The 9,841-nt window shown below is 49.0% G+C and overlaps 1 pseudogene; it reads left to right on the plus strand.

Annotated features, from left to right (window-relative positions):
- Positions 1-9,373, plus strand: part of LOC130377982 (golgin subfamily A member 7B-like) — an 11,803-nt pseudogene extending 2,430 nt beyond the window's left edge.
- Positions 9,374-9,841: the final 468 nt, after the last annotated feature.

Consider the following 9,841-nt stretch of genomic DNA (forward strand, 5'->3'; position numbering starts at 1 on the left):
CACACACACACACACACACACACACACACACACACACACATCTATGTGCTCACACATGCACACAAAGAAAGTTTGATTAGTTCTATTGAAGAGTACATCTGCAACTCACTCAACCTAAACAGCAGCCAACAGCGCGACCCAGCATGGCACTCTGCTTTCGCCGCTCTTTGGAAGCGTGTTTCGTCTCAAACCACATCTAGAATCACTGGGAGCCGTCGGCCAGAGACAAAGGGACTCATCGCGTTGTGGAGGCCATGCAGAAATCGGGTGTGCTTTCATCCTGTCAGCTGGGTGCCACTTCAGTGAGCAGAGATGCTATCAGTCACTGAGGACGGTTGTTTATATACAAGCTCCACTTAATCAACTTGGCTGAATGACGTCCTGAATGAGCATGATTAAACGCTCCCACCTGTGTGTGTGTGTGTGTGTGTGTGTGTGTGTGTGTGTGTGTGTGTGTGTGTGTGTGTGTGTGTGTGTGTGTGTGTGTGTGTGTGTGTGTGTGTGTGTGTGTGTGTGCGTGTGTACCTTGGTGCGTGTGTACATCCAGCTGGCGCAGATAAGCGGCCACTTTAGAACGATTTTCAGATCAGTGTGAAAAGTTCTCTCTGGACCCGTAAGTCCTGACTGGTATCCGCCAAGCAAAGGCACCATGTCAGGACTGATACCGTGCACGTCCCGACTGATACAGTGCACGTCCCGACTGATACAGTGCACGTCCCGACTGATACAGTGCACGTCCCGACTGATACAGTGCACGTCCCGACTGATACAGTGCACGTCCCGACTGATACAGTGCACGTCCCGACTGATACAGTGCACGTCCCGACTGATACAGTGCACGTCCCGACTGATACAGTGCACGTCCCGACTGATACAGTGCACGTCCCGACTGATACAGTGCACGTCCTGAAACACGCTCTGCTACCTTCCCCCCCGCTCGGCAGCCCCAACGTCTGAATCAGTCGTCCGCTCAGCCTATTGACGATATCCTGTGTGCATAAGCCCTTAGTTCCCATTAAGTGGGACATCAGCATGAAACGTGGGCGCACTAACACACACACAAGCTTACGCACAAACAAAAACAGACGCATGCATGCACTCAGACACTACACACACACACACTCTTCCCCTCACACAGAGAGATACCATGTCATCCCTACTTCCCGCACTTGGCCGATGACCACACAGCGCACATGTCAAGCACATTGTGGAGTGATGCATTCTGCGCACCGAGTATGATCCTTTGTAATTCCTCCCAGAGGGAGCTGTGAACGTGACAGCGGGGGGGGTCCTTGTTTGATGGGCTTCATGTTGGACACAGCTGAGTGGCCTCACCACTGTGATTAGAGCTTATTGTTCCCACCTGCGCAGTCCTGCATGCGTCCAATGGGAGGTTCTTCTCTTCATACAATGACACACTTTCATGTATCGGATTCATGCTACACAACAGAGCACCGAGTGTGCACAAGGAGACGGCAGACTATTGGTGGTAAACTCCTGTTCACCACAAACCATCACGTTAGCTCACAGTCGTCCACCAACGCGGCTTTCAAATGACTTATTGCGTTTGTTCTCCCACAAATGTTCTGTCTGGAGATAAGACGGCTTGCAGATGAATCTCTGTAGCAGGGAGCTGCATGGGCCGTGATTTCATTTTTGCGCTAATCTCTTGGGATGAATGTGTGAATTAATGTTGGATAAAAGTGGGATTTGGGAATTGTAAGCTCCCTTGAGAGAGTTGCTCTATTTTATAGTGAAATCTGTATTTCATGTTTCAGAGTTAAATAAGCCATTGCTGTGGTCTGTGACTAAGGCTTAATCACATGCACTAATGAGGCTATTGCATTGATTAGCGTCATGGGTGGTGTCAGGGAGTTTGTGTGTGTAAGAATTGGTGTGTGTGCTTGTATCAGCTTCTGCCATAGGCCCGTCTAAAAAAATGGATTCATTAGCAGGGCTTAATCATAGGCCCTAATAGCTCTTTTCAAGTGATTAACACCCTACATGTTTGTGTGTGTGTGTGTGTGTGTGTGTGTGTGTGTGTGTGTGTGTGTGTGTGTGTGTGTGTGTGTGTGTGTGTGTGTGTGTGTGTAGGAGCCATGTTTGTGGTTTCATGGTTTCTGATTTCTGATTTAGTTTTCATTTAAGTTATGACCACAGTTTGCAAGCCAGGAAAAGAAAATGGTTATTTATTTATTGACACCTACCTGCTTACGTCATTTATCAGGTGGCACGTAACCCCTCCCCCTTGACTTGCCGGCGTACTGGCTAATTGAATAAATAGTGGGTTTAGTTTGAGGGTAGCGTGATAGCGAGGCGGAAAAGTTTCCGACCATATACTCCCGTATTCTTGTAAAGGTATATCATGTATTATCATTTCTCATCCTTTGGACTGTAACAGAGAGTAAACCGGAATTGTTCTGATTAAAACACCAATCATATGAACTTTCTGCGAGTGCTCTTACTGGGACAAGTGCGTCGGGACCCTCGCCATTCACCTTGCGTGGCAATACCCAGAGCAAAGAATTGCCACTTCATCGTCGGAAACTACCGAAGACTGACGAGCTTCAAAGGACTACACTTTGTGGATCATATCGCGGATTTGTGGGATGCTCATTGTCCATAGGAACGGCGCGTAAAACGGATCATTGAAGGAATGAAAGGACGCAACGTTGGATACGGCAGCGACTTCATGAATGAATCAAAGCCCAAATGAAAGGACGGTTCGCGTAAGTGTTAATGAACCGTGGAGTATGAACTGCTTGCTTAAAAGCTCGAAACAATTTACAAGTTTGATGGACCTTATTGAACTGAAGTGTAAACATCTTAGCGATGTCTGACTCTGCTCCCCAGACCGCGGAAGAGGCCGCACAGCTGTTGAAATCTCTCATTGCGACACGCAGTGGGAAATTGGGAGTGTGTACACGAAAGAGTAACGAAATCAAAGCTCTGTTTGAAACCGGAGATGTTGATAAAATTGACGAACTTGCAAAGACGTTGTTGAGCTGCATTGATGATTTTGAATCTGTGCATCAGTCAGTACAAAATCTGCTTAGTGAGGAGGAGAAAGCAACGGATAACGCTGATTGGTATGAACCGAGAATAACGAACTTTAATAACTTTTTTGATGAGGTGGAAGCATGGAAAATTCAACAATATAATCTTGAAACTATTGTGGATCCTATGGATAGTGTATCTAACGTCACTGGAGCTACATCTCGGCGTTCTAGGACCTCCACCTCCTCAGCTAAAATAGCGGCAGCGGAGAAGGCTGCGCTTGAGGCGCGCGCCAATGCTTTACCTGCATTACATGCGCTTATGCTTGAAGAAACGGTTCTAAAATCCAAAAAGGAACAGATGGAAGTTCAAGTTATGATAGCAGAGGCTGATGCAAGAATTAAAGTGCTGAGTGACAGCGGTGATGCAATGAACGAATATTTAGAAGCAAGTAGGCATGATTTTACTGAACCAACTCTCCCTGATGCGTCGGCTATTGAGTTCGCTCCTTTGGCTGCAGTACCCAAAACACCATTGCAAATGGCTGTTAGACACATTCAGGGCGGGCCTAGCTCACAAGCTGCTGTCCCTCCAGCCTCCTCCTCCAGCCCTCAAGTTCAGTCCAGTCATGATGTAGACTTTCAGATGCTACAAACACAGAAACAGCTCATTGATGTAATGATTATGCAGCAAAATATCTCTCTGTTACCAAAAAGGGAGGTGCCAGTCTTTGATGGCGATCCGCTATCTTTTCAGTCTTTTATCCATGCTTTTAAATATTTGATAGAAGACAAGACAGATAGCTGCCAGGATAGACTGTATTTTCTAGAACAGTTTACTGCAGGCCAAGCTAAAGACCTTGTGCGTAGCTGTATGCATATGGATTCTCGTAGAGGATATACAGAAGCAAGACAGCTCCTTAAGAAACATTTTGGAGATGAAATTAAAATTGCTAACGCTTACCTGCAAAAGGCTCTGAACTGGAAGTCAATTAAAACTGATGATGGAAATGCTCTTCATGCTTTTGCCTTGTATTTAAGAGAATGCTACAATGCTATGCAAGACCTAGAGTACATGGATGAGTTGAATGTGACCTCTAACTTGAAACTGCTGGTGTCTAAGTTCCCCTACAAGCTCCGTGAGCGATGGAGAACTGTAGCCTATGAATCCATAAAGAAAAACATCCGCATTCGATTCATACACCTGGTAGAGTTCTTAGAGACCCAGTCTAGCATGTTGCTACATCCTATATTCGGAGACATTAATGACCCTGCTCCAGCCAAGGTTGTAACACCAAGTGCAAGGATGCCAAACACAAGAACCTTTGAAAGGACTTTTGTTACCACGGTAACACCAGCTGAAGAGCAGGTAGCACTACAGCCAGTTCAGACACAGAAAGCTAACCATCATGTTGTGGGTTTGTCTTCATGTAGCTTCTGTGCAGACAAACATGAAATAACAGACTGTAAAAGGTTAAATTCAAAACCACATGATCAGAAAGTTGACTACCTAAAGAAAAATGGATACTGCTTTGGATGTCTAAAGAAAGGACACCTCAGTAAAAATTGCAATAAGAAAATGCTCTGTCAAATCTGTAAACGTAACCATCCCACCTTGTTACACATCAACAGTGACAATGCAGGGAGAATGCAGATTATGACCGGATTAAACCACTCAGGCAGGCCTCCCCTCAACAGTGCCCTGGTCTCAGCTGAGAAGGCAACAGGGGCCAGCAAGGAGTGTGCGCTAGCCATTGTGCCCGTTCAAGTGAAGGCATCCAAGGGGTCAAAAACCATCCAGACCTACGCCTTCCTGGATCCAGGCAGTTCGGCCACCTTCTGCACGGAGAACATCATGCGCCAGCTGAACACCAAAGGTAACCAGACTGAAGTGGTCTTGCGGACGATGGGGCAGGAGCGTCTGGTAAAGAGCTATGAGCTAACAGGACTGGAGGTAGGCAACATGGATGGTAGTGTTTACATAGAGTTGCCTCAAGTTTACACTCAGCCAAAAATTCCTGTGTCTAAAGAAAACCTACCTAGTCAACATGACTTGAAAAGATGGCCTTACCTAAATGCAGTTACTTTGCAAAGGATTGATGCCAACATTGAGATTTTGATTGGAATGAATGTGCCAAAAGCAATGGAACCTTGGCGTGTGATTAATAGTCAAGGTAATGGACCATATGCAGTCAAAACACTCTTAGGATGGGTGGTCAGCGGCCCACTCAACACATCTGCTATGGAAAAGGATGGCACACCTTCAGTCACAGTCAATCGTGTCTCAATCCAAGAACTGAAGGATCTTCTCATTCATCAAAATAACAATGACTTTCCAGAAAAGGATTATGAGGAGAAATTGGAGATGTCTGTTGAGGACAAGAAATTCATGGACGTAACAACAAGGTCAGTCATTCACAAAAACGGTCATTATCAACTACCTTTGCCATTCCGTGATGCTGTGTGCTTACCTGACAACAAAGAGGTCTCAGTACAACGTGCAATGGGTCTCTCCAAACGAGACGACGCAGCCCGAGACGAGGCTGCGGGAGACAAGGCCGCGGGGGACGAGGCCGCGCAGAGGCGCCGCCAGAGCCAGAGACGCCGCCGCCAGAGCCAGAGACGCCACAAGAGACGGCGACGGCGCCGCAAGAGACGGCGACGGCGCCGCAAGAGACGGCGACGCCGACGCAAGAGACGGCCACGCCGCCGCAAGAGACGACGCCGCCGCAAGAGACGGCGACGCCGCAAGAGACGGCGACGCCGCAAGAGACGGCGACGTAGACCATCAAAGGATCCATCAAGCTCTGCTGACCCACCATGTCAAATGGCTGTTCAACCCCCCTTCTGCACACACTCACCTACACTTGACTCTTGTTGCACCCATGGACATTTGAGCATACATGTGCATATGCACACACCCATGGACTTTGGGAAACCTTGAGGCCCTATGGACCAAAGGAACTTTGAACTTTGGGGTCTTATGTGGGATCATTGGAAAGGAAAAACAATGTGTATATTGACACCATTGATGACAGTTATTAAGAATGTATTTACATAACTGAAACTTAAGTTATTATGTATTATGGCTCCATTTAGTATTGGATTGGTAATTGTTTTGCTTGAGCACTAACAATTAGGGGCCAGGATGTAGGAGCCATGTTTGTGGTTTCATGGTTTCTGATTTCTGATTTAGTTTTCATTTAAGTTATGACCACAGTTTGCAAGCCAGGAAAAGAAAATGGTTATTTATTTATTGACACCTACCTGCTTACGTCATTTATCAGGTGGCACGTAACCCCTCCCCCTTGACTTGCCGGCGTACTGGCTAATTGAATAAATAGTGGGTTTAGTTTGAGGGTAGCGTGATAGCGAGGCGGAAAAGTTTCCGACCATATACTCCCGTATTCTTGTAAAGGTATATCATGTATTATCATTTCTCATCCTTTGGACTGTAACAGAGAGTAAACCGGAATTGTTCTGATTAAAACACCAATCATATGAACTTTCTGCGAGTGCTCTTACTGGGACAAGTGCGTCGGGACCCTCGCCATTCACCTTGCGTGGCAATACCCAGAGCAAAGAATTGCCACTTCAGTGTGTGTGTGTGTGTGTGTGTGTGTGTGTGCATGCATGTGTGTGTGTATATGTGGCTGCGCAAGTGCCTGCAAATGTGTGTACGCGTATGTACATGTGTTTGTGTGTGCGTTTGAATGTGTGTGTGCAAATATATGTGCTTTTCTCTGCCTCTACCTTAAGCCGTGGGTGAATGTAGTCCTCGGCTCCTCTGTGATGGCGCTCTGTGGTTGAGCTCCTCGGTGATGGCGCTCTGTGGTCCAGCTCCTCGGTGATGGCGCTCTGTGGTCCAGCTCCTCTGTGATGGCGCTCTGTGGTTGAGCTCCTCGGTGATGGCGCTCTGTGGTTGAGCTCCTCGGTGATGGCGCTCTGTGGTCCGGCTCCTCTGTGATGGCGCTCTGTGGTTGAGCTCCTCTGTGATGGCGCTCTGTGGTCGAGCTCCTCGGTGATGGCGCTCTGTGGTTGAGCTCCTCGGTGATGGCGCTCTGTGGTCCAGCTCCTCGGTGATGGCGCTCTGTGGTTGAGCTCCTCGGTGATGGCGCTCTGTGGTCCAGCTCCTCGGTGATGGCGCTCTGTGGTTGAGCTCCTCTGTGATGGCGCTCTGTGGTCCAGCTCCTCGGTGATGGCGCTCTGTGGTCCAGCTCCTCGGTGATGGCGCTCTGTGGTTGAGCTCCTCGGTGATGGCGCTCTGTGGTTGAGCTCCTCTGTGATGGCGCTCTGTGGTTGCAGCAAAGCAAAACGCTTACTTAGAAAAAAACGTAATCTAAATAAACTTTACGCCGCACATTGGAGCATGTCGCCTTTTGCCGCCTGTCCACGTTGAGCCGCTCAGAACCATCTGAGGAATCAGGAACCAGAGCCTCGAAATGGAAAAGTTCAAACCAAGAAAAGCTCCCATGCCTCAGTTTTCAGTAATTTAATTTGTGGAGCCTTGCTCGACATGAGCGCTGTGATGCTGAGTATGAAAATATTTGCCATACTTAGGGCATAATGGAATTACCCTGAGTTTAGATTATAACCTTCAGGAAAAATAAAGCCAGGCAATAAGGAGGATATTGGGTATCATAAGCTGCGCGCTAACTACACGGGATGGATGGCAAAGTCACTGCTTCCATCTCTCCCTTCCTACAGCGATGAGTGTGTGTACGTGTGTGTGTGTGGGCGTGCATGCTTTTGTGTGTGGGCATGTGTGTGTGTGTGTGTGTGTGTGTGTGTGTGTGTGTGTGTGTGTGTGTGTGTGTGTGTGTGTGCGTGTGTGCGTGCGTGCGTGCGTGCGTGCGTGTGAATGTGGCCCAAACCCCGCTCAGCGTTTAGCCGTTTCATCCATTGGATATTTTCAAGGTTATCGTAGTCCTGGGCAGAGCTCTTCCGAAACCATTACCCTCACATTAGAACCATTACCCTCACATTAGAAACCATTACCCTCACATTAGAACCATTACCCTCACATTAGAACCATTACCCTCACATTAGAACCATTACCCTCACATTAGAACCATTACCCTCACATTAGAACCATTACCCTCACATTAGAAACCATTACCCTCACATTAGAACCATTACCCTCACATTAGAACCATTACCCTCACATTAGAACCATTACCCTCACATTAGAACCATTACCCTCACATTAGAACCATTACCCTCACATTAGAAACTATTACCCAGGTTATGTGCGTCTACTAGGTTTCCATTGCGTGCCTTTGATGCTGCTCATCAATTGGGGGTTACTTTATGTCCCCCCCCCCTCTCTGCTCCCAGGTGCTGAAGAAGATCTCGGGGTACATCCAGGAGCAGAATGAGAAGGTCTACGCCCCGAGGGGTCTCCTGCTCACGGACCCCGTAGAGAGGGGGACGAGAGTGGTATCCTTCACTGGCTCACACACACACACACACACACACACACACACACACACACACACACACACACACACACACACACACACACACACACACACACACACACACACACACACACACACACACACACACGTGGATGCAGGGGCCTAGGCCATTTCAGGACAAGCACTCCAATGGGCCTGAAGGTTAATCAATATATCAGGCTTCGAGTTATACCTCGCCTTGTTCTATGACCTTCTGAACCGCTAGTTCACGATCTACACATGAAAACATGTGCCATGACGTGTGAACGGCCCGTGGCATGCCTCTAGCCTTTCAAGTTCCTCTGTGGGTGTTTGAAAGGTTGGAGACGTGGAGAACGGGTCCAGCGGACCATCACATACTGGCGCAGACAAGAAGAACGCGCTCCAGCAGACGGCGCCAACTCATTCCCGTCCCCTATTAGTCCCTATAGGTTGATACAGCAGGCTCTCTGTTTGGGCATGCAGATAAGGCCAAGTCACTCAGACCACGTTCTCCAAGAGTCAGAGGAGACCCTGACCTACTGAAGACACTGCGGTGTCCCCTCGTCCCAGAGACAGACAGACAAGGGCTAGAACCGTCCAAAGCCAGAGACCAAAACCAAAGCTAAACAGTGTTCTGTTCCTCTAGGACTGGGCTTTCTTTAATCATAGTAAACCAATGTTTAAATTCCGTTCATGACCTCGTTCCAGTCAGGGCAAGGGGGGACCCGATGGTCCCGTCCACCCCCCCCCCAGTGATCCTTAACGTGGTCCCTCCCGCCCTCAGATAGAGATCAGTGTGTTCGAGGACCACTGCTCCGGCAGCTCCAGCCCCAGCAGCAGCTGTAACGCCAGCAGCGGCGGCAGCAGCAGCAGCGCGTCGTCGGGGGAGCGCGGGTCCCGGTGACTGGAGGCCCAGCACCAGGGCTACGGGTTCCACCGCCGGGACAGCGGCGCGCTCAACAACATCCGCACGCTGAAACATGAGAGCACCCGCTTCTGAGAGGGGGGGCAGACGGGGGGCGGTGGGGAGGGCAGAGGCCGGGCTCGCATCCGCTACGCTGAGTCGGACCACCACCACCACCTCTACCACCACCTCTACCACCACCTCCTCCCCACCAGAGCCACCAGCACTAGAGCAGGCAGACACACACACACACACACACACACACACACACACACACACACACACACACACACAAACAAACACACATGCACAGGCAAGCCAACAACGGCGACACACACATTGGGAAACACAAAGGAACAGAGGCCACGCGAGGCCTGCAGCAGACGTCATTCCCGAGCTCATCTCCAACGTTGTCCAGGGACGGTCCGCCCTAATCAGAACCTTCACCACGCTCCCACTCACCTCTTCCTCTTCATCTTCATCTTGCTTCTTTCCTCTCC

This window comes from Gadus chalcogrammus, unplaced genomic scaffold (genome assembly GCF_026213295.1).
Source record: "Gadus chalcogrammus isolate NIFS_2021 unplaced genomic scaffold, NIFS_Gcha_1.0 GACHA031, whole genome shotgun sequence".
Taxonomy (NCBI): domain Eukaryota; kingdom Metazoa; phylum Chordata; class Actinopteri; order Gadiformes; family Gadidae; genus Gadus; species Gadus chalcogrammus.